This window comes from Lepisma saccharinum, chromosome 9 (genome assembly GCF_977018435.1).
Source record: "Lepisma saccharinum chromosome 9, izLepSacc3.1, whole genome shotgun sequence".
NCBI classification, from domain to species: Eukaryota; Metazoa; Arthropoda; class Insecta; order Zygentoma; family Lepismatidae; genus Lepisma; species Lepisma saccharinum.
This window is the reverse complement of record NC_139237.1, coordinates 8,906,993-8,932,064: the sequence shown is the minus strand read 5'-3', so window position 1 is coordinate 8,932,064 and position 25,072 is coordinate 8,906,993.

Below are 25,072 nucleotides of genomic sequence, written 5' to 3'. Positions count from 1 at the left end.
GGTGTAGGTGTGTATGGGTGTGGGTGGCCTAGTTTTAAGTGTGGCCAAAAAAAATATCAAGAGGGGCATATTTTTAACAAATTTATGGACAACAATCTCACAGAAATGCCTTTTATAAGTATAGGCAAATCAATCTGAGGGTGGTCATACTTTCTCATGGAATCCATGAGGGCTTTTTTACAAAAATCTTGGATTAAACAGGGGTTCCACACTAGAGCAAAAAACTCATATGGCCATGTTGAGCAAGTTTTAAGTATAAGCAAATCTGCTAGAGGGGGGTTCATACTTTCGTGGGTTTATAATATATACTTTTATACTACTAACCAACGATAGTTGCTTTCACACTCTCCAAAAAAGCATGGATATCACACCCTACGATGTAAACGTGCGACGATTCAAAGTTATGTTCAGAGCAGTGTTTTCAAATTCGTATCGTGCTAGCTTGCTACTTGGAGCATTGACAATTTCTCAAGTTTGGCGATATTTCTTCAAATGGCGGGCCATATGGGAGATGGTAATCAGCTTTTCACAGTTACCCCAACGCTATTTAGCTCCTTTTGGAATAGTGCCAAAGGGACCAGCTTTTCACAACATTCCAAAATTTCTGATATGTCTTATTTACATAGAAATGTTGACTGGGCGATTGTGATGAGACTCGCAATACAGTAAAGTGATGTGTTACCAAGTCAAATTCTGCATGCAAGCTTAGATGTCGAGGGGGTTGCTGCTCTCGTAAAACTCAGTAACCCAAAGGGTGTTCGTATAGAAGACCGTAAACCTGGCTACCATCAGCGAGCTCCTGGGCTTCGAGAATCACACCAATCTCAATCCAATAGGAGTAAGTACACGTACTATATGCCGATTACAATAGAAAAAATCTAACTCTCTGTAAAATTTTGTTTAGAAGTTATAATCAATCAAGAATAATTTTGTCAAGTGGGCAAAACTGGGAAGGGGGACATGTAATTTTCGAAAATGGCATGTACGAGTAGTTAACCCACGTCCTTTTCTATAAACTTTTGCCGGATTTCGTCAGTTTCGTTCTATCTCTACCCGTTTCGAGATATGGACCACCCAACAATTTTGAGGGTTGGCCAACATTGATCGCAGCCTGTATATGGATCCTCCACCATCACAAAATGAATGTTTAAAATCAAACCTTTTGTCCATTTTGCTATATTTCTTGCCGTTTTCGTGATATAGAGCACTTAAAACACTTTTGGAAAGTGGGCCAAAGTGGTTACATCGTTTTCGATTGCCAGCTGCTAGGTATAGCTTAGCGTAACTTATAAAAATCGCATAACATAGGAGAATTTGCAAGACGCGAGTTGGATAACACTGCTCGTACCATATTGTCCCCACAGCTTGAAAGACTAAGCTGAGCTATGAAACCCACCAGGATCCCTTTTAGAACACGCAGCGAGAAGCTACGCCGTGGAAACCATGAAGTTTAAGCAAATTGTAAAAACGCAGTAGGCTTCTTAAAAAACACACATAGTCAAACGCTAAGCCCCATAGGGACCCCCTCTGACAGGTCTAGAAAGGCCCCTATGAGGTTTAAGCACGTCACCAGTAGCTAAGGGTCCCTACGAAAATACATCGTAAAATGCTATGCCGAGCATCCGTGTACCATCATATTTTTTGGATGCTCACAACCGGCCACTCCAATACTGATTAGGGAAAGATCTGCCACGATATAGAGTGATCATTTTAATTTCGCCTCTAGACCGGGGACATAAATTTGGCTAGTTAAGCGAGTCATGAAATTGCATGAAAATAGTACAACCCCTGAAACCACAGCTGATGAAAGGCAACAGGACTCACCCCAAGTCCGTGGCGAGTTGATGTGTGTTTTTGAACCGGGTGATTCGCTTGAATATGCTCACTAAAATGAGTAAAATCAGCCTCGCACAGGGGAAACAGCGTTCGAATCGAAGCTAAAACCATGTTCTTGAAACACACAAAAACCGGATGTGTTTTTAAATGAAGAGTTACTACCTACATGCAGACCATAATCCAGATCAGAAAGACTCAATATGACTTCGATCGCGTCAACGCCAACATCGCAAAATTGCGTGAACAGTTTCAGACCTTCGAAATTCGTACGTTGGAAAGCATCAAGGCAAAGCTTTGGATGGACGCCTTGCACACTGCCATCGCCGAAACCTAAACCAAGTTCCAAGCGCTGGAGACTTTCATTGTAAATTTGCATTCGTCCAGCGAACTTAACGCCATCGCCCGCAGCGTGGCCAATATCAAACTTCAACTCAAGACTTACCTTGTTTTCGGGAAGCTGCAAGGTACCACAGCCCAGTAGTGTAAGTTAAGCGTTTCAAAGTCGTACTTGGTACGAGCTCTTTTTTAGCCTCTTTTTTTATCAAGTGAAAATCGGTTTTTGACATATTTTGACAATTTTTTGTCGATGTTTTAGCGTTTAGCGATGTTTTAGTAAAATTTCCCTTTTTTCCCACTCGTACTTGGTACGAATGCCACGATCTTACGTGATATAACTTAACCTATCCTTTTTTTTTATTACGTGCTAAACTACACGAGAGCCTCTACATGCTTTGACCTACTTTAAAGTAGACCCAAATGGACAGTTCACAAACCGAAAATGAGGCTCGGAGTGAGGCTCGGTGAGGCTCGACTTAATGGTTTGCTCTTGTAAGACATAAGCCTCATTTTCTCGCAGTGTTGCCAACACCTTACTCGAAATAAAATCACCAAGGTTTTTTTTCTTGGTCTAACCTATGTTATTGAACTGCGTCGTCACGTCCAAACCCGCATGAATTCCGGACACTATTGGTTCTATTCATATTTTTTCTTACGTATAGGTGTACATGATGAATCCCCAAACAGATTTTTCCTAAGTCTTACAGTTTCCAAGATAATCCCACTTCCGGTCGCCATTTTGGATTTCCAAGCATAGGTTCTATTCATGCTTTTTCTCACATATAGGTGTACATGATGAATCACCAAACAGATTTTTCCTAAGTCTTACCGTTTCCAAGATAATCCCACTTCCGGTCGCCATTTTGGATTTCCGATCATAGGTTCTATTCATATTTTTTCTCACATATAGGTGTACATGATGAATCCGCAAACAAATTTTTCCTAAGTCTTACCGTTTCCAAGATAACCCCACTTCCGGTCGCCATTTTGGATTTCCGAACATATGTTCTATTCATACTTTTTGTCACGTATAGGTGTACATGTTGAATCCCAAAACAGATTTTTCCTAAGTCTTACCGTTTCTAAGATAACCCCACTTCCGGTCGCCATTTTGGATTTCCGAACATAGGTTCTATTCATACTTTTTGTCACGTATAGGTGTACATGATGAATCACCAAACAGATTTTTCCTAAGTCTTACCGTTTCCAAGATAACCCCACTTCCGGTCGCCATTTTGGATTTCCGAACATAGGTTCTATTGATATTTTACTTACATATAGGCGTACGTGATGAATCCGCAAACAGATTTTTCCTAAGTCTTACCGTTTCCAAGATAATCCCACTTCCGGTCGCCATTTTGGATTTCCGAGCATAGGTTCTATTCATATTTTACTTACATATAGGCGTACGTGATGAATCCGCAAACAGATTTCTCCTAAGTCTTACCGTTTCCAAGATAAACCCACTTCCGGTCGCTATTTTGGATTTCCGAACATAAGTTCTATTCATACTTTTTCTCACGTATAGGTGTACATGACGAATCCGCAAACAGATTTTTTCTAAGTCTTACCGTTTCCAAGATAACCCCACTTCCGGTCGCTATTTTCGATTTCCGAAAATAGGTTAGTAGATAGTAAATGTGACTCCCACGCCAACTCTGATTTCTTGACCAAGCGACCTCAAAAACCTGAAAAACTCACTTTCTCTCCACGTTCCGCGCCTCATTTATTGCGCTGACGATGTTTCACAGCGTAGAAAAGCAGTGATGAGTGAATTTCACTCTCTCATCCTCTCATCCTTTGAAGGATGAGTGCACCTTATCGTAATTTTCCAAGTCCGGGACCAATGTTTATATATCGTGACCTTTGTAAACCTCTCTCGGGGGAACGATGTGCCACACACGCGCGCGCGTGCCTCTCATTATTTCCGTATTGTGACGCAAACAAACAAATAATAATTGTTTTTTTAGGATCCCTGGCCCCTATAACCTCGCCAGGGGTGCGTGGTGCCCAACCAAAAAAAAAGTAAAAGGTTCTAACGACTGCGGTTATAGATAACCACACCTCTATAGAGTTTCACGTGTTTTATTTTCTCAAAGGTCCTATGGGACACCTCTGTTTGTCAAAAATTCGAGATATTTGCAATTTAACGCAGGACTTAGAAAATTTTCGTTTTGTGTTCGCCCTGAGAAAATTCTATATAAAATAACATACCTGAAAATTATATTCGCAGTAGATTGATTTTTTTGAGTTTTGTAATCACTTCAAGAAATTCTATATAAAATAACATACTTGAAAATTGTATTCACAGTAGATTGAATTCTTGAGTTTTTGTATTCGCACACAAGAAATTCTATATAAATAACATACCTGAAATTCTATTTACAGTAGATTGAATTTTTGAGTTTTGTAATCACTCCAAGAAATTCTATATAAAATAACATACCTGAAAATTGTATCGCTATATACTAGATTTTTTTATTTCTGTGATTTTGGAGAAAGCAATGGCATCCACCACCAGTTTCAATCATAAAAATGATAAAACTGAATGTGTTACTTGCGAAAAATTAATATCTAAAACTAATATTAGCAAACACAGGGCAAATGTAGCGAAACAGGTTCGAGAATTAATCGTTTCTTACCTTCTAAGTCTTGTGCTCGATGTGGAAAGATGATTAGCATTACAAATTTAAGTAAACACCTCAAAATTTGCAAACCATCGACCGGACAAGCATCGAAAAGGAAAATCGATAATGCAGATACGGAAGCTTCCACTTCCAAGCAAATTAAATTATCCAATGAACGCAAACCAATTAGATCTGCATTCAACGACCAACTCCAGGATTTTTCAATTAAGTCAGAAGCAGGCCGTGACATCCTTAGTTTCTTGCATGAAACGAAAACATCTGTACTAAATATTTTGAAAGATAAACTTGAAAACAACTCTATAAAAGTATACGTTGTTCTGTTTTCCGAATACGAGAAAGTTGATGGCACAACGAGTATTTTTTATCATCGTACAAAAAACCAGACTCTTCATTTTGCTGACGTCGAAAATTTGGACAACTTCTATTATAAAGTTTCCAACGAGCTGGTTAAGAAACACGACGATTTCGAGGCTAAAGGGTCGGGATGGTCTCTATGTGGAAGTCCTCACACGTTAACCGTTTACGTGAACCAATTCTCGCCTCTTCGTGCATCCAGCTACGTTCCTCTTCCACCGAACATTCAACACAAGAGGGCTGTGTTAAATATACAGAACAGCGATAACAAGTGTTTTCTCTGGTGTATATTGGCTGCACTGCATCCTGTTCATTGGTCAAATAATCCAGAACGGATTTATCATTACAAGCAATACGAGACCGAGTTTGAAAGTGTAATGTCTGGCATCGAATACCCGGTGACATTGTCGGATATAACAAAGTTCGAAAATCGTGCAGGAAAACGCATCGCTATTAATGTATATTCCTTCACGTCAGATAAATATCTCGTGCATCCCGTCAGGATAAGCGATATCGACGATGACGATGCTCGTGTAATAAATCTTCTTCTAATTTCAAACGAGGATGTTCATCACTACACGCTAATTCGTTCTCTATCACGTTTGGTCAGAAGTCAAACTACCAAGTATAAACATTGCATCGAAGTTTGCCCGAGATGCCTAACCACGTTCGACGATCAAAAACAACTCAATTATCGAAAATACACCGGACGTCAAATTGCTATCGAGAAACTTGCCGAACATAAAATTTATTGCGGTGACAACAGACCGGCTAGAATGTTGATGCCCGAAACGAACGAAGTCGAAGAATTCAAAATGCACAAGGCATTGTTGAAACATCCCGCAATCATCGTCGCAGATTTCGAGTCTTTCCTGAAACCACTCTCCTACTGCGAACCGGATCCTGAAATTTCCTCCACAACGCCGTACAAGCTTCATCAACCTAATAGTTTCGGCTATGTTGTTGTGCGACGTGATAAAATAAATGAAGCATATATATACCGCGGACCAAATGTAATCGAACACTTCCTGGAAAAAAATGGTGGAGGAGGTTGAGGTAATTGGTAGCGTACTGCTTACATCAAAACCGATGGCACCTTTAACTGAAAATGAACTTCAAAATTACAATTCCACTGAGGTGTGTCCGGTATGTGATCAAAGTTTCACTGATGAGAACAAAAAAATATTCCACCACGATCATTTCAGCGGAAACTACATAGGTGGAATTTGCAACACGTGCAATCTTAAAATCCAGAAACCTAAATTCATCCCCATATTCTTTCACAACGGAAGCGGATATGATTTTCACCACCTGGTGAGACATCTTGGCTACGATCCGAAACGTATAGGTGTCTTGGCCGAGAATGAAGAACGCTACATTAGTCTCAGCAAGCAAGTGTCGATTCCGGGAACGAAAAATACAATCGAGATGCGCTTCCTGGATTCGTATAGATTTCTCTCTGCAAGTCTGGATGCTTTAGCGAACAAACTCACCGACGATCAATTCAAAATAACTAGAGCTAGTTTTCCCAACGTAGACATAGAACTCGTTAGACGTAAAGGGGTTTATCCTTACGAATATGTTAGTGATAATTCTAAATTTAACGACGACACTCTCCCACCTCCAAGAGAATTTTACAGCAGACTCAGAGAGAAAGGAATCACGGACGAAGAATACCAACACGCGCAACTCATGTGGGAGAAATTAGAATGTAGGACACTCGGAGACTACCACGACGCATACTTAAAATTAGACGTGACGATACTCGCGGATGTTTTTCAAGCGTTCAGGAAAACGGCAACGAATATTTATAAATTAGATCCAGCGTATTTCTACAGCCTACCGGGATTAGCGTGGTCGGCAATGTTATTCCAGACAAAGGTCAAGCTGGAACTGATATCGGACGTTGACATGTTGCTATTCATCGAAAGAGGGATACGAGGTGGAATGGTGCAATGCGTACAGAGACATGCAAAAGCTAATAACGTACACATGAAAGAAGATTACGATTCAAATCGAGCATCGAATTACATCTTCTACGCCGACGTTAATAATCTCTACGGACATGCCATGGTTCAGAAACTTCCTTACGGGGGATTCGAATGGTTAGATCCCACTTCGATAGACATTATTCATTTCGACGATAGCGAGTGTGGTTTCTTCGCAGAGGTAGATCTCCAATTCTCCGACCACCTGCACGACACGTTTTCGGATTTGCCTCCGACTCCCGAAATCAAATGTCCACCCGACACGGTTCAAGACAAGCTTTTGTTAACATTGGACCCTAAACAGAGATACGTCGTCCACTACAAGAATCTCCGGTTTTTTGATTGGGAAGGGTGTTCAGATAGTAAATGTTAGAAGAATACTAAAGTTTAAACATTCCACGTGGTTAAGACCTTACATAGAAACTAACACACAACATAGAACAGCTGCCACTTCCGATTTAGACAAGGACTTCTTTAAATTAATGAACAATGCGGTGTACGGAAAGACCATGGAGAATGTTAGAAAGCACGTAGACGTGAAATTAATTTCCGATAAGAATAAATGTCGGAAGTGGATAGCCGATCCTAGATTCAAGTCGAGAAAAATTTACAACGAGAATTTGGCACTTTTCAATCTAGATATAAAATTGATGAAATTCAGAAAACCAATTTACGTTGGCGCAACGGTTCTCGACTTGTCGAAACTTTATATGTTCGAATTTCATTATGACGTGATGAAACCCTTCTTCAATGATAAGATGTCACTTTTGTACACGGACACCGACAGCTTCATTTACAGCATACAAACACCTAACCTATACGAAGACATAAAAAATCCTTCCATGCTTGAGTATTTCGATACTTCTGCGTATCCTCAACCCAACAGATTTGGGATTCCATCTCGTAACAAAAAAGTCTTAGGTAAACTGAAAGATGAATGTAACGGTGATATTATTGTCGAGTTCGCGGGTTTGCGTTCGAAGATGTATGCCATGAGAACAGAGAGTAGCGTCACGAAGAAAGCAAAAGGTGTGGGCAAAAATACGGTGGAGAACAAACTCACCTTCCACGATTACATCGATTGCCTTTACTCACAATCGACGATACTAAGTATAGAACAAAGAATCCAAAGTGTAGACCACGTGATTACAACAAACAAAGTTAGGAAAGTAGCATTAGATCCGCATGACGATAAAAGATGTATTTTGTCTTGTGGAATCCACACGTTGCCTTGGGGACACTATCGTTTAGAAATTAGTAAAAATTGTAGGCAATGCAAATGAAAAAAATGAACTTAAATAACTATAAAATAAAAAAAACTTTAACTATCTCACATACACAATAAATAACTAGCAAGGACAATGAATCACTTTGAATCACAACGTTGCAACGTTTAGAAAGTCGTTGATTTCGTTTCTTTATTTTCCGTCGTTGGCTTTCCTCGTCATGTCGATCGTCGCGAATCCGAAATCGTCACTGTTCCAGCAAGAAGAGCAGCGTTCCGAAAATTGATTGATCAACAGGCCGTTGAGTTTAGATAACATGGAAGGTAGAAATTCATGATCTGCCGTGCGGTGTACAGTCTCCATTGTTTGCTTTCGGAAACCAAAGTGATTCATTGTCCTTGCTAGTTATTTATTGTGTATGTGAGATAGTTAAAGTTTTTTTTATTTTATAGTTATTTAAGTTCATTTTTTTCATTTGCATTGCCCTCAATTTTTACTAATTTCTAAACGATAGTGTCCCCAAGGCAACGTGTGGATTCCACAAGACAAAATACATCTTTTATCGTCATGCGGATCTAATGCTACTTTCCTAACTTTGTTTGTTGTAATCACGTGGTCTACACTTTGGATTCTTTGTTCTATACTTAGTATCGTCGATTGTGAGTAAAGGCAATCGATGTAATCTTGGAAGGTGAGTTTGTTCTCCACCGTATTTTTGCCCACACCTTTTGCTTTCTTCGTGACGCTACTCTCTGTTCTCATGGCATATATCTTCGAACGCAAACCCGCGAACTCGACAATAATATCACCGTTACATTCATCTTTCAGTTTACCTAAGACTTTTTTGTTACGAGATGGAATCCCAAATCTGTTGGGTTGAGGATATGCAGAAGTATCGAAATACTCAAGCATGGAAGGGTTTTTTATGTCTTCGTATAGGTTAGGTGTTTGTATGCTTTAAATGAAGCTGTTGGTGTCCGTGTACAAAAGTGACATCTTATCATTGAAGAAGGGTTTCATCACGTCATAATGAAATTCGAAAATGTAAAGTTTCGACAAGTCGAGAACCGTTGCGCCAACGTAAATTGGTTTTCTGAATTTCATCAATTTTATATCTAGATTGAAAAGTGCCAAATTCTCGTTGTAAATTTTTCTCGACTTGAATCTAGGATCGGCTATCCACTTCCGACATTTATTCTTATCGGAAATTAATTTCACGTCTACGTGCTTTCTAACATCCATGGTCTTTTCCGTACACCGCATTGTTCATTAATTTAAAGAAGTCCTTGTCTAAATCGGAAGTGGCAACTGTTCTATGTTGTGTGTTAGTTTCTATGTAAGATCTTAACCACGTGGAATGTTTAAACTTTAGTATTCTTCTAACATTTACTATCTGAACACCCTTCCCAATCAAAAAACCGGAGATTCTTGTAGTGGACGACGTATCTCTGTTTATGGTCCAATGTTAACAAAAGCTTGTCTTGAACCGAGTCGGGTGGACATTTGATTTCGGGAGTCGGAGGCAAATCCGAAAACGTGTCGTGCAGGTGGTCGGAGAATTGGAGATCTACCTCTGCGAAGAAACCACACTCGGTATCGTCGAAATGAATAATGTCTATCGAAGTGGGATCTAACCATTCGAATCCCCCGTAAGGAAGTTTCTGAACCATGGCATGTCCGTAGAGATTATTAACGTCGGCGTAGAAGATGTAATTCGATGCTCGATTTGAATCGTAATCTTCTTTCATGTGTACGTTATTAGCTTTTGCATGTCTCTGTACGCATTGCACCATTCCACCTCGTATCCCTCTTTCGATGAATAGCAACATGTCAACGTCCGATATCAGTTCCAGCTTGACCTTTGTCTGGAATAACATTGCCGACCACGCTAATCCCGGTAGGCTGTAGAAATACGCTGGATCTAATTTATAAATATTCGTTGCCGTTTTCCTGAACGCTTGAAAAACATCCGCGAGTATCGTCACGTCTAATTTTAAGTATGCGTTGTGGTAGTCTCCGAGTGTCCTACATTCTAATTTCTCCCACATGAGTTGCACGTTTTGGTATTCTTCGTCCGTGATTCCTTTCTCTCTGAGTCTGCTGTAAAATTCTCTTGGAGGTGGGAGAGCGTCGTCGTTAAATTTAGAATTATCACTAACATATTCGTAAGGATAAACCCCTTTACGTCTAACGAGTTCTATGTCTACGTTGGGAAAACTAGCTCTAGTTATTTTGAATTGATCGTCGGTGAGTTTGTTCGCTAAAGCATCCAGACTTGCAGAGAGAAATCTATACGAATCCAGGAAGCGCATCTCGATTGTATTTTTCGTTCCCGGAATCGACACTTGCTTGCTGAGACTAATGTAGCGTTCTTCATTCTCGGCCAAGACACCTATACGTTTCGGATCGTAGCCAAGATGTCTCACCAGGTGGTGAAAATCATATCCGCTTCCGTTGTGAAAGAATATGGGGATGAATTTAGGTTTCTGGATTTTAAGATTGCACGTGTTGCAAATTCCACCTATGTAGTTTCCGCTGAAATGATCGTGGTGGAATATTTTTTTGTTCTCATCAGTGAAACTTTGATCACATACCGGACACACCTCAGTGGAATTGTAATTTTGAAGTTCATTTTCAGTTAAAGGTGCCATCGGTTTTGATGTAAGCAGTACGCTACCAATTACCTCAACCTCCTCCACCATTTTTTTCCAGGAAGTGTTCGATTACATTTGGTCCGCGGTATATATATGCTTCATTTATTTTATCACGTCGCACAACAACATAGCCGAAACTATTAGGTTGATGAAGCTTGTACGGCGTTGTGGAGGAAATTTCAGGATCCGGTTCGCAGTAGGAGAGTGGTTTCAGGAAAGACTCGAAATCTGCGACGATGATTGCGGGATGTTCCAACAATGCCTTGTGCATTTTGAATTCTTCGACATCGTTCGTTTCGGGCATCAACATTCAAGCCGGTTTGTTGTCACCGCAATAAATTTTATGTTCGGCAAGTTTCTCGATAGCAATTTGACGTCCGGTGTATTTACGATAATTGAGTTGTTTTTGATCGTCGAACGTGGTTAGGCATCTCGGGCAAACTTCGATGCAATGTTTATACTTGGTAGTTTGACTTCTGACCAAACGTGATAGAGAACGAATTAGCGTGTAGTGATGAACATCCTCGTTTGAAATTAGAAGAAGATTGCGGGATGTTCTAACAATGCCTTGTGCATTTTGAATTCTTCGACTTCGTTTCTTTTCGGGCATCAGCATTCTAGCCGGTCTGTTGTTGCCGCAATAAATTTTATGTTCGACAAGTTTATCGATAGCAATTTGACGTCCGGTGTAATTTTGATAATCGAGTTGTTTTCGATCGTCGAACATGGTTAGACATCTCGGACAAACTTCGATGCAATGTTCATGCTTGGTTGTTTGGCTTCCTAGTAATCGAGACATTGAACGAATTAGCGTGTAATGATAGACATCCTCGTTGGAAATGAGAAGGAGATTTATTACACAAGCATCGTCATCGTCGATATCGCTTATCCTGACGGGATGCACGAGATATTTATCTGACGTGAAGGAATATACATTAATAGCGATGCGTTTTCCTGCACGATTTTCGAACTTTGTTATATCCGACAATGTCACCGGGTATTCGATGCCAGACATTACACTTTCAAACTCGGTCTCGTATTGCTTGTAATGATAAATCCGTTCTGGATTATTTGACCAATGAACAGGATGCAGTGCAGCCAATATACACCAGAGAAAACACTTGTTATCGCTGTTCTGTATATTTAACACAGCCCTCTTGTGTTGAATGTTCGGTGGAAGAGGAACGTAGCTGGATGCACGAAGAGGCGAGAATTGGTTCACGTAAACGGTTAACGTGTGAGGACTTCCACATAGAGACCATCCCGACCCTTTAGCCTCGAAATCGTCGTGTTTCTTAACCAGCTCGTTGGAAACTTTATAATAGAAGTTGTCCAAATTTTCGACGTCAGCAAAATGAAGAGTCTGGTTTTTTGTACGATGATAAAAAATACTCGTTGTGCCATCAACTTTCTCGTATTCGGAAAACAGAACAACGTATACTTTTATAGAGTTGTTTTCAAGTTTATCTTTCAAAATATTTAGTACAGATGTTTTCGTTTCATGCAAGAAACTAAGGATGTCACGGCCTGCTTCTGACTTAATTGAAAAATCCTGGAGTTGGTCGTTGAATGCAGATCTAATTGGTTTGCGTTCATTGGATAATTTAATTTGCTTGGAAGTGGAAGCTTCCGTATCTGCATTATCGATTTTCCTTTTCGATGCTTGTCCGGTCGATGGTTTGCAAATTTTGAGGTGTTTACTTAAATTTGTAATGCTAATCATCTTTCCACATCGAGCACAAGACTTAGAAGGTAAGAAACGATTAATTCTCGAACCTGTTTCGCTACATCTTGCCCTGTGTTTGCTAATATTAGTTTTAGATATTAATTTTTCGCAAGTAACACATTCAGTTTTATCATTTTTATGATTGAAACTGGTGGTGGATGCCATTGCTTTCTCCAAAATCACAGAAATAAAAAAATCTAGTATATAGCGATACAATTTTCAGGTATGTTATTTTATATAGAATTTCTTGGAGTGATTACAAAACTCAAAAATTCAATCTACTGTAAATAGAATTTCAGGTATGTTATTTATATAGAATTTATTGTGTGCGAATACAAAAACTCAAGAATTCAATCTACTGTGAATACAATTTTCAGGTATGTTATTTTATATAGAATTTCTTGAGGTGATTACAAAACTCAAAAAAATCAATCTACTGCGAATATAATTTTCAGGTATGTTATTTTATATAGAATTTTCTCAGGGCGAATACAAAACTCAAAAATCCAAGACAGTTCAGTTTTAACGTGTTCATATTTGAAAAAAAAATGCAAAATACGTCTTGGAGATTTCAACCAATCCACTTTACTAGATTGGCGAAACTCTAACTATTGTTATTTGGAACCTTTAACCTTTTTTGGTGACGTAGAGTTGGCGTAGAGAGGTTGGGTTTAGTGTGTCGGTCGAGTCTCGGTGTCCTCTGTGTACCCATACCAAAATAAACATAGGTCGTCATAGAACCAATTTTTTTCATCAATCGAAAATTTTCTAAGTCCTGCGTTAAATTGCAAATATCTCGAATTTTTGACAAACAGAGGTGTCCCATAGGACCTTTGAGAAAATAAAACACGTGAAACTCTATAGAGGTGTGGTTATCTATAACCGCAGTCGTTAGAACCTTTTACTTTTTTTTTGGTTGGGCACCACGCACCCCTGGCGAGGTTATAGGGGCCAGGGATCCTAAAAAAACAATTATTATTTGTTTGTTTGCGTCACAATACGGAAATAATGAGAGGCACGCGCGCGCGTGTGTGGCACATCGTTCCCCCGAGAGAGGTTTACAAAGGTCACGATATATAAACATTGGTCCCGGACTTGGAAAATTACGATAAGGTGCACTCATCCTTCAAAGGATGAGAGGATGAGAGAGTGAAATTCACTCATCACTGCTTTTCTACGCTGTGAAACATCGTCAGCGCAATAAATGAGGCGCGAACGTGGAGAGAAAGTGAGTTTTTCAGGTTTTTGAGGTCGTTTGGTCAAGAAATCAGAGTTGGCGTGGGAGTCACATTTACTATCTACTAACCTATTTTCGGAAATCGAAGATAGCGACCGGAAGTGGGATTATCTTGGAAACGGTAAGACTTAGGAAAAATCTGTTTGCGGATTCATCACGTACGCCTATATGTAAGTAAAATATCAATAGAACCTATGTTCGGAAATCCAAAATGGCGACCGGAAGTGGGGTTATCTTGGAAACGGTAAGACTTAGGAAAAATCTGTTTGGTGATTCATCATGTACACCTATACGTGACAAAAAGTATGAATAGAACCTATGTTCGGAAATCCAAAATGGCGACCGGAAGTGGGGTTATCTTAGAAACGGTAAGACTTAGGAAAAATCTGTTTTGGGATTCATCATGTACACTTATACGTGACAAAAAGTATGAATAGAACATATGTTCGGAAATCCAAAATTTCGACCGGAAGTGGGGTTATCTTGGAAACGGTAAGACTTAGGAAAAATTTGTTTGCGGATTCATCATGTACACCTATATGTGAGAAAAAATATGAATATAACCTATGATCGGAAATCCAAAATGGCGACCGGAAGTGGGATTATCTTGGAAACGGTAAGACTTAGGAAAAATCTGTTTGGTGATTCATCATGTACACCTATATGTGAGAAAAAGCATGAATAGAACCTATGCTTGGAAATCCAAAATGGCGACCGGAAGTGGGATTATCTTGGAAACTGTAAGACTTTGGAAAAATCTGTTTGGGGATTCATCATGTACACCTATACGTAAGAAAAAATATGAATAGAACCAATAGTGTCCGGAATTCATGCGGGTTTGGACGTGACGACGCAGTTCAATAACATAGGTTAGACCAAGAAAAAAACCTTGGTGATTTTATTTCGAGTAAGGTGTTGGCAACACTGCGAGAAAATGAGGCTTATGTCTTACAAGAGCAAACCATTAAGTCGAGCCTCACCGAGCCTCACTCCGAGCCTCATTTTCGGTTTATGAACTGTCCATTTGGGTCTACTCTAAAGTAGGTCAAAGCATGTAGAGGCTCTCGTGTAGTTTAGCACGTAATAAAAAAAAAGGATAGGTTAAGTTATATCACGTAAGATCGTGGCATTCGTACCAAGTACGAGTGGGAAAAAAGGGAAATTTTACTAAAACATCGCTAAACGCTAAAACATCGACAAAAAATTGTCAAAATATGTCAAAAACTGATTTTCAATTGATAAAAAAAGAGGCTAAAAAAGAGCTCGTACCAAGTACGACTTTGAAGCGCTTAACTTACACTACTCAGCCCACATCGAGGATGCCTCGGCATAATATAAAACGGTTTGGCGAACTTTCAAGAAGCGCTGGAAACCAAGTTGCCGGTCATCCTGGGCACCTTGTTCAGGGTTCAACAGCAGATTACGAAATTCGAAAACCTGAAGACCGAATTCGAGCCGTCGCATTTCCATCACCTGATCGACGACATACTTGGTAATTTGGAAACTCTGTAACAATCCACGCCTATCCAAGATGATATAACGTAACTGCAAGAAGGCATGCGTGCTGCTGCGAACGCCTTCGAATTGGACGCGGGGAAGAAAGCTTTGACGACTCTCCGAACATGGTGACCACCTTGCCAACCTTTTAGGAACTAAAGGCCGTAAAAAGAACTATGGCCTGATTACTCAAAAACGAGGACATCAGAAACATCCAAACCGAAATTGCGTCGCTTCGAGACTGCATCGCCACCCTGCCTGCCAACCAAAGCATGAGTGAAATGCATACGCTGTTTGCAGAGATTGGGAAGCAGGTGCACGAATACAAGGCCCATACTTCGAAGTTGACGTTCGTCTAAACATGCAGCAGATCATCTTGAACGTGAAATTTCCATTCGGCATCATCGAGGCTAGAAGGGAATGGGCCCTGGTCACTTTCGGCAGTTTGCTTTGCAAGTTGAAAGAGGAATTCAAACATTTTACGTCTACGTGAGAATCAAGCCATTCTGCAACGAGGTTTTGCCAACCATGGGCGAGCATCTGATATCCGTGCAGAGCAGAAAGATGGTGGTGCAGATCTAAGTTTGAGCCAACGTGAACACCCTATACACCGGCTTCGTCATCGAACTGTAGAGTTCATCTCAGCCTTCAATCCGAATGGCAAACTGTACATGCTGACTCCGGCCAAAGCCTACCACCAGTTTTTCCTCGACGGCAAACTTCATTTCGTTAAGGTTTCTTAGTGGTCTACCATGGCTTTGACGAACATTGGAGACGAACCTAAAATAACCAACGTGGATTTGGTCGTTTTCACGCATCCGGAAACTCGCGAGACGGTTTTCCCCAAAGATGCCACTCCAATCATCAACATCGAAATGGGCGACAAACAGTACATCGAGAATCTGGTCTTCTCGTCGGCCAAAACCCCGATCGTAGCCATATTCATGTTTTCGCATCATGTCTAGGCAGGCCATCGTGGGCGAACGCCACAAACTGGCATGACATAAATACCCATGTCTACCGGTGGTGACCAAAGGCATCGACGAAATGTGGCAAGACGACCTGGTCGAAATGAGCAAGCGGCAACCTGGGGATTTTACATGAAATCAACAATGTTAACAAGTAACTTCTGACGGTTACAGACAACTTTCCAAGTTCGCATGAGCCCTACCCCTGAAATCCAAAGTGACGTGTGACCCATGGAAGCCTTCAAATCTATTTTCGAGCAAGGGAGAAGATCGCCATGCCATCTGCAGACGGCCATAGATAAATAATTCTACAACTCTATCTTCCAGCAATTCATTCGAAACACACCATAGAGCATCCATCATTCGAATTACTGCGACATATAAGCCAGCATCATGAAGCGATTCAGCAAGACTCTGAAGAAGCGCATGTGGAAAAGGTTCGCGCTTCAGGGTAACTACAAGTGGGTCGACATGGTACCGGAAGTCGTGGACAATTACAAGCACACCGTCGACGGCACAATACGCAAAAAACTATAAATGCGACGAGACAAGTTTGATCTCCACCGTTTTGTGTCCAAAGTGTTGTCACACTTCCAAGAAACCAAAGTACAAAGTAGAAGAACGAGTGAGAATCAGGAAATTGAAAGGTGCGTTCGAGAAAGGCTTCACCAGAAACCAAAGCACCGAACAATTCAATGTAAGTCGAGTCTTGCCAGGAAGCAGGCACACATGTTTAACAATGGACAACAGCGCCAATATTTTGAGAGAACGCTCTTACGAGGAGGTGCTTAGCAAACTCTATTCCGTTACACGTAGCTCATCGAATAAGGGTTGCGTAGAAATAAGAATAAACTGCTGGTCAAATTCCTGGGAGTTCCGAAAAAAGTTGGATCGACGGCGGCGAGGTGATCCTGTGACAGCTTGGAACGTGGTGATGACCTTACCGATGCAGCAACACCAAACTCGAAAGAACGGTGAATTGCTACACGACATCATCCGTTTTCTCATCGTTGGTCCTTCGGGCTGCCTAAAAACTAGGCTCTTCGTGGACATCTTCCTACTTGCACCTTACTGCTCACGCCTAACTGGTTGGACTGGATGAACAGACATCTTTACGTGCTCTCCAAAGGTTTGGAACAATCAATGTATCCGCAACTGGCAAAACTGTACGAGGGACAGGATATAGCCACTTTTGCATCAGAAACAGACACAATACAAGGTTTTTAAATCCATGGAAGTGAAGTAATCGAGAAAGCTGGAATAAGTAATATCCAAGGAGCAGAAAATTTATCTGACGCAACACAAAAAATAGTAAACGCTATAAAATAATGCACATTGCAAAACAGACAACCGTTATTTTGAAATTTCCGTCCTGGTTTCCGACGACGTGATTTTGAAATATCAATATTAAATCGCTACTTCTTCACGCAGGGTCGTCACAGGAGCACGGACTGTTCTTACCTGGCGCAAAACTTTTCCAGGATTCCCACACAGCTGGTTGGCTACGATGCCAAACTCAGCTAATTGTTTCGTCAGGACCACACCAACCTTTAGCACGTTTACGACGACTATGTGGGTGGAGACATCGACTACAATCAGTTTTTTGAATTCTGCACTTATTGTTTGAATCGAGACGATTTTCGATTTCGACGATCGAAATGACGCGAAAGCCAATCGACGGAATGTACAAAAAAATCTACAACTTTGTAAATGTTGCAACGTTACGAGAAACGTTGTGACGTTTAAAAAAAAAACTCGCGTCGAAAATGGCTAAACGTAAAACACAGGATAACTTGAAATTGCGCGACATCCTGACGAGACGCTACAAGGGCTAGAAATCCGATAATCGCGGTTTCTACGAAGATCAAATGTGTTATAGACAAAACAAATATATAATAACCAAACACGTACCGCTTGCAAGCTCGAACCTACACAAATTATCATCCGACACCTCTCTCCAGCATTCACACTCCGCTAACATTAAAAACACCCATACCTAAAACTCAAAGACATTGACAGTACTTTCACGGACAAGATCGACTTGGGTACCTCAGCAAAGGATTACCGGAATACTTGAAAATTTGACAAAGACAAGGTATTCGGATTGTACACGGTCATGGGACAGAACGAAGGCGGCGTGGTCTGGAAAATCGGGAAATCGAGAGACACCTTCGTCGGCGACGACGTGAAAAACAACCTAGGCGAAAAAATGTTTGAGCCAGGTATCACTGCACCGTGGAAGTGTGGGAACTAATCACCACAAACTATCCCAAAAAGACTACACGGACGAAGATTATCAAAATTACACGGAAATATTAACGAGGTCGGATGACATGTACTAAAACAACGATGCCACGCAGAACCGCGTCAAGTCCAGCAGTTGGGAGAAATAGAATAACTTAATCAAGCACATATGGAACCAACTGAATACGGTCAGCGGCATTAAACGCTACAACACACTGCCTATTTAATTCGTGTGGGTATGCTACGTGAGGGAGCTCACGAATCGCTTGCTGGTTATCGTGGGCGAAGAGAATGTAAGCAACGAAAACATCCACAACGTGAAGGTGGGCATTGTGGACATGATCAGCGTCAAGTTCGCAAACGACATAGTGAACGACGGAAAGAACATCGACTACCTCATCAATATCATCAACACCCAGCCTCCCGAATTCTGAAACTTGGCCGCGGTTCGAGCCTTAGTGAAAGACATCATCAACAAGCTAGCCTTCAGAATGCACTTTCTGGGTTACCAGTACTGCGCTTCGGGTACCAAACTCGACCAATATAAGGAGGGGCGTCAACGCCACGAGGCAGCATCCAAGATTCACGATATCGCATACAACACGCACACTGACGACATCGACGCACGTCACGAAGCCGATTAAAAACTGAAATATGCGGTGTTCAGAAGTTTGGTCAGCTAGATGCCTCTTTAGGAGAATGGGTTGCAGCGTGGGTCACGACCATCGCCATGAACACCAAACGTAAATTGGGATGGGGCACATCAGAGGCGTGGCGTGCATGTAACCGCTGTTACCGCAGGTAACAGAAAAATATCAAAAATTGAAGAACCTGTTTTAAAATATTATTAAGTACATAAACTGGTAATATTGTCGTAAAGTAAATATTGCAGACTGACTTTTTTCTGACACCGGCAAAAGCGAAGAGGAGGACTGTTCCGGTACCCTCCTGAGGCAACCTGAGGAAAGGGCCCTGAGCCCACGCAAGGAAGATTTCGCGCCCCGGCAAAGACTGTTACGGCGGGATGAGGAGGCGGGTTATGTCATGCCTGTTTAGCCGCCACAGTTGCCGGTGATCCTTATCGGATACAGATCAGTGTTGCCATATTCAATTGACAGAAAAGAGCTAAGTCGCCTAATCGGGTCTATCTTACTCTGAAGGTGTCCACTCACACTGGGGAAAAGCAACCTACCAAGTGATATTTTGTATTTACACTAAATATCAGGGATTACGAAATTCCTCTTTGTTCTTTTTCGACATAATGGGCGAGAAGGAGAGGAGAGGGATGGATATGGTCAAGGAGTCCGCTGTCCTAAAAATGTCAACCTAAAATTCTATATTTCACACATATAATATTATTTCGGCTACAGGAATTTGTGATAATTGATAACTGTTGAAAGGGCCGATTGCGATTGACATACGTTGTCGCAGGAATGCGATAATTTCGGATTTGAAGCAATGTTTTTGGGTGAAAACATTACTTACAAGCATAATTTCCGTTTGTTATCTTATCATGCTCTGAAGTGTCGGGTGTCGCAGGTTCGAATCCTCAGCAAGAAATGGTTGGTTATTTCAATGTTTGTTGTTATTATTTTACTTACATAATTATAAAAATTAATAATTACATCCGCAAGAAAATAATAATTTTATTTCAATAATTCACCACGCATCCTCATCGTGACTATTATCCTATAAAGCGAAAGCCTTAAAGCTAGGAAGGGACGTAAAATATACGAAATAGTATTGGTGTCAGAAATGAGATTTCTGTGGATATGGGCCGCGTCCGAATCGGCAGCAGATGTCACCTAGAGCACCGTTCCATCCCGGGATTCAGCAAACCTCCGTTGTCCGAATTCGCGGCAAACGTGGAATCGGAGTCAAGAGCAGATAGGCGCGACAGATGCACGCTTGAACTCGTTGTGACGCTGCGCTTGGCAACCATATTCTAACTTTCACTTTGTACAGGCAACATATACTGATTAGAGGATGTAAATCTCAGTTATACTTTAACATTTTATCAATAATACTAAGTGTAGAAAAATTGTAAATGCTGAAATAGCGTGTTACATTTTTAATATGAGTAGCAAATAGGTGGAAATCATTGTCATGTTTGTTTGGCGTCTGCCTTCTGCTTTCGTGCGATGCGCCTGCGCCCCAGAGCGCGATGGGTGAAGTTCGGGCTGACACCTAGCGGGAAAAGTGACAACCGTACTACCAGGGGACATGTAGATTCGGACGACTTGGACGTGACTTCGACGGTACGCGAGAGCAACGGGAGAGAACGGGACGGAGCGCTTGCCAATCCGGACACGGCCTTAGCAAAACATGCGAGTGGGAGTAGTTAGGAAACAGATGAAGACTACATCTACTCTACATACGTCTTATTTGAAAAGAAAAGTTTCACGATTTGGGCAAATCTGGTGTCTTTCGCCTTTGTGTGGTTTTCGGGCATTGTCAAATAATTAACAAGCGAAATGGAGCTTGCTCTGAGTTCCGAGGTGGTGGGTTCGTCCTATCTAAACAGTGTGTGTACTTGTGCGATAGATGGTATTTCTGTATGTATCAAATTACGTATTTCTTTATTAGGCTAATGTTTATTGTTTCAACAATCAATGTTTGCGATTTCACTTCAGTGCTTAAGCCAACATTTTTTCTCCTAGTTGGCGCTGGACTGGCTACCAATTTGCTAGTTTTCGACTCACACGATACTTATCAGCGTACTTGTCGATAGACTTCTGTTCCCATACGAGGGAAGTTGTAATGGCGGCCGCGTGAGATGTAAACAATGTATCACTTCACATTTTTAAAAGCCGATAACTATTCAACCGAGAGGAATAACGTTTCGTATAAAACGTTATTAGGTACAAAACAATGGCGCTGATTATATACATACATTACAACGTTTACTATACAGGTATGGAAGAATATTTTAGTTGTTTCAAATGTAAACACCGTGCACACAGTGTAACTCAACGCGCATTTCATGCTGTATACGTTATACATTGCGGGAGTGACACTCGGAAACCACAGACAAAAGCGCTCATTTGCACATTCACAGATTATCTTCACATGGCGAAACTTTGCTCTGATTGGCTGTTCCACAGAATCCAGTCGAGGAAAGCAAGTAGCAATTAGAACATGTCCTATTCCTCCAAACCAGTGAAGCAGTCAGCCAGGTGGCCATGATTTCTACCTAGAAAGTTAGTTCAGCGGCAACTGGGGCATTCCTACTAGAAATCCAGTTCCATGTGATAGGGCCTTAACTTTACCAAAACTAGTATCGAATTGCAGTCGTACCAGAATAATATTATACGAACTACTTGTAAGATATGGGGGGGCATGAGGTGGGAGGCACCCAAGTCTTACGGCTCCTCACTTAAATGTCCTACTGATAACCGGTAACACTTTTAAAAATCACACGCCACGACACTGGGGCCCATATATAACACGTCGTAGAAATGGCACAGCTTTCCATAATAGAACTTCCTCTCGAACTGCTGCATGAAATATCATTATACAAATTCGACGGAGGTGATGAGATTGTTGAAAAACTTTTCAACTTTGCTAAAATATCGCCGGAATTTCGTCCACTGCGAGAGATGGTTCTCATGAACCATTTTCGCAATATGAGCGGCATGAAGAGCTTGGAAAATCCCACATGACGCGCTACACGAGATTCGGAAGGCAACGAAGAGAAGACTATGATATTCCGATGATTGGTATTGCTCGAACGCAGAAACAGATTGGATCATTACGCACCTCATTGCGTTGTCCGAAGCGCGAACTTTTTTTCCTTGCCTCCAACGATATATAATGTAACACACCGTCAACATAAAGCCAATGGAAGTCGTGTACCAGTTGCCTTTCGCTAATCTGAAAGCTCTGATGGGCCTCGACGGATTACTTGCCAAAAAACATTGAAAGGCTACGGGATGAAATTAAGGCACAGCACTCCTCAGTTGAGGAGATTGCAGCGTTCGAGAGAGAAAAATCACACCGCAGGTTTCGTATTCAGTATACCGCCCATCCTGGCAGATTTTTTGGCTACGAAAACTTCAGACGGGTTTCCATGAGTAGTATAAAAGTGTATTTTCCACCACATCTTTTGAAGGTTTTTTTTTCTATGGATTTAGCCTTAGTTGTATCATATTATGACGACTTTTCTGTGGATTTTATAGCATTCGATGACGTTCCAGTACAATTTTCACAGCATCTCGGTTTTTCCTACCTCATCCTTTTGTAGGTATGCCACGATCGTAAGTGATATAACTTAACCTGTAATTTTTACGATCATTTACGGGCTAAGGTAACCTGCAAGTTTTTTTTGTTACGTATTTTTTCTTACGATCGTACGTGATATAACTTAACCTATAATTATTTTTTCACGATCGTTCACTAGTAGTTGGAATCGGTATGAGGTTTCACCTACTTATGTAGGAGCTGGAGGCAAACCTTGACCTACTTTTGTAGTATTTGAAACGGTGGAGGCTGGCTGCGCCCTTTGACCTACTTTCTATTTTTAAGTAAGTAAGTAGCGCCCTCAGAGTAACCTTCCATAGGCACTTCTCTAATTTTTCACGTTACGTTCGAACCTCGAGATCCCTCAAAGTAATCTTCTACGATGAACTTCTTATTTTACACGTCCTCGAGGGCCCTCGGAGTAATCTTCTACGATGTATTTTTCTTTTTTTGATGTTTCACGTCCTCAAATTCAAATTCAAATTCAAATTCAAATTCTTTATTTACGTGGGCGAGGTTCAGCCTGAGGCTGTTCTGCCACCTAACCCGTGTCATCGATTACATTTAAATTTACATTTCTTATGTTATTACAATATTAATACAGTGTACAATGAACTGTATGATTTAGTTACAAAATCTATTGATAAAGTAATTGTAATAAATGTATGAATAAAATGATACAAAAATTGTGAAAAGACAACTACATAAAAATAAAATAAAATGAATAAAAAATAAATAAAAATAAAAAAATATGTAGACAAAATACAAAACAAAAAACATACAAGTTACATCATAGTATTTGAACACAATCTCTGCTCTGCAAAAAGAAAATTCTTTACTTCATTTCGAAAAGATTCTATTTTAGATATGCTCGACATGCTCTTAGGTAGGGCACTCCATATTTTTGCTGCAAAATATGAAAACGACGACTGATATGCCTGTGTGTTGCAGAGTGGAAGGGTAAATTTGAAATTATTTCTTGTATGGTGGCTGTGAATACTGGTGCGAGGGATCAACATGTCTGCCAGATACGACGGCTTTCCAGATGTAATAATTTTATGTATAAGGCAATATGTATGCAGTAGTCGCCTACGGTACATATTGAGGATATTATTATTATTGATGGAAGGTAAAATATGTTCACGCCTGGGGATGCAAAATATGAACCGCATACACGCATTTTGGCATTTTTGAATTTTTGCTTGTAAAGTTTTATTTATTCTACCAGAGTATACTACGTCACAGTAGTCGAGAAATGGATATATGAGTGATTCAACTAATCGCTGCTTCATTTCTGAAGATAATAGTTTGTTAAATTTAAACAAGAATCTAAGTGTTCCAAATGATTTATTGATTTGGCGGCTAATATGCTCATCCCATGATAGACGAGTGTCAAATATCAGTCCAAGACTTTTAACTACTTGAGCTCTAGGTATGACATCATCATTTATTTTAATTGTTGTATTAGTGTACTCGACCGAACCAATAGCATTTCGAGTTCCAATAAATGTATAATATGACTTATTAGCATTAATTTTAAGGCCATTTGCATCACACCATGTTTTTATCGCACCCAAATCATTACTTATGTATTCAACACTTATTGCAATTTCTGTTGGATTGAATGATTTGGTTAGTTGAGTGTCATCAGCATATGAATGTACGTTACAGTATTTGACAACTGAGGGTAAGTCTGCAATATAAATCGTAAACAATAAGGGACCTAGTATAGATCCTTGTGGAACACCAGATGAAATATATAAATTATTAGATAACAAAGTAGGCGACAGTTTTACACGTTGATTTCGGTTACTTAGATATGAAAAATACCAGTTAAGGGTAGATTGTGAAAAACTGTAATATTTCAGTTTACTGAGTAGTAATTTATGTTGTACCGTATCAAATGCTTTGGACAGGTCCAATAATATTAATGCAGTGAGGAATTTCTTATCCATAGCCTGGAGGACGTCATTTGTGACTTTCAGCAAAGCCGTAGCAGTGCTGTGTGCCGGCCGAAATCCTGACTGTGAGGCTGGAAGAATATTGTTTTGGGCAATGAAGCTAAATGTCTGTTTATAGATTATTTTTTCTAGTAGTTTTGAACACACAGGCAGAACAC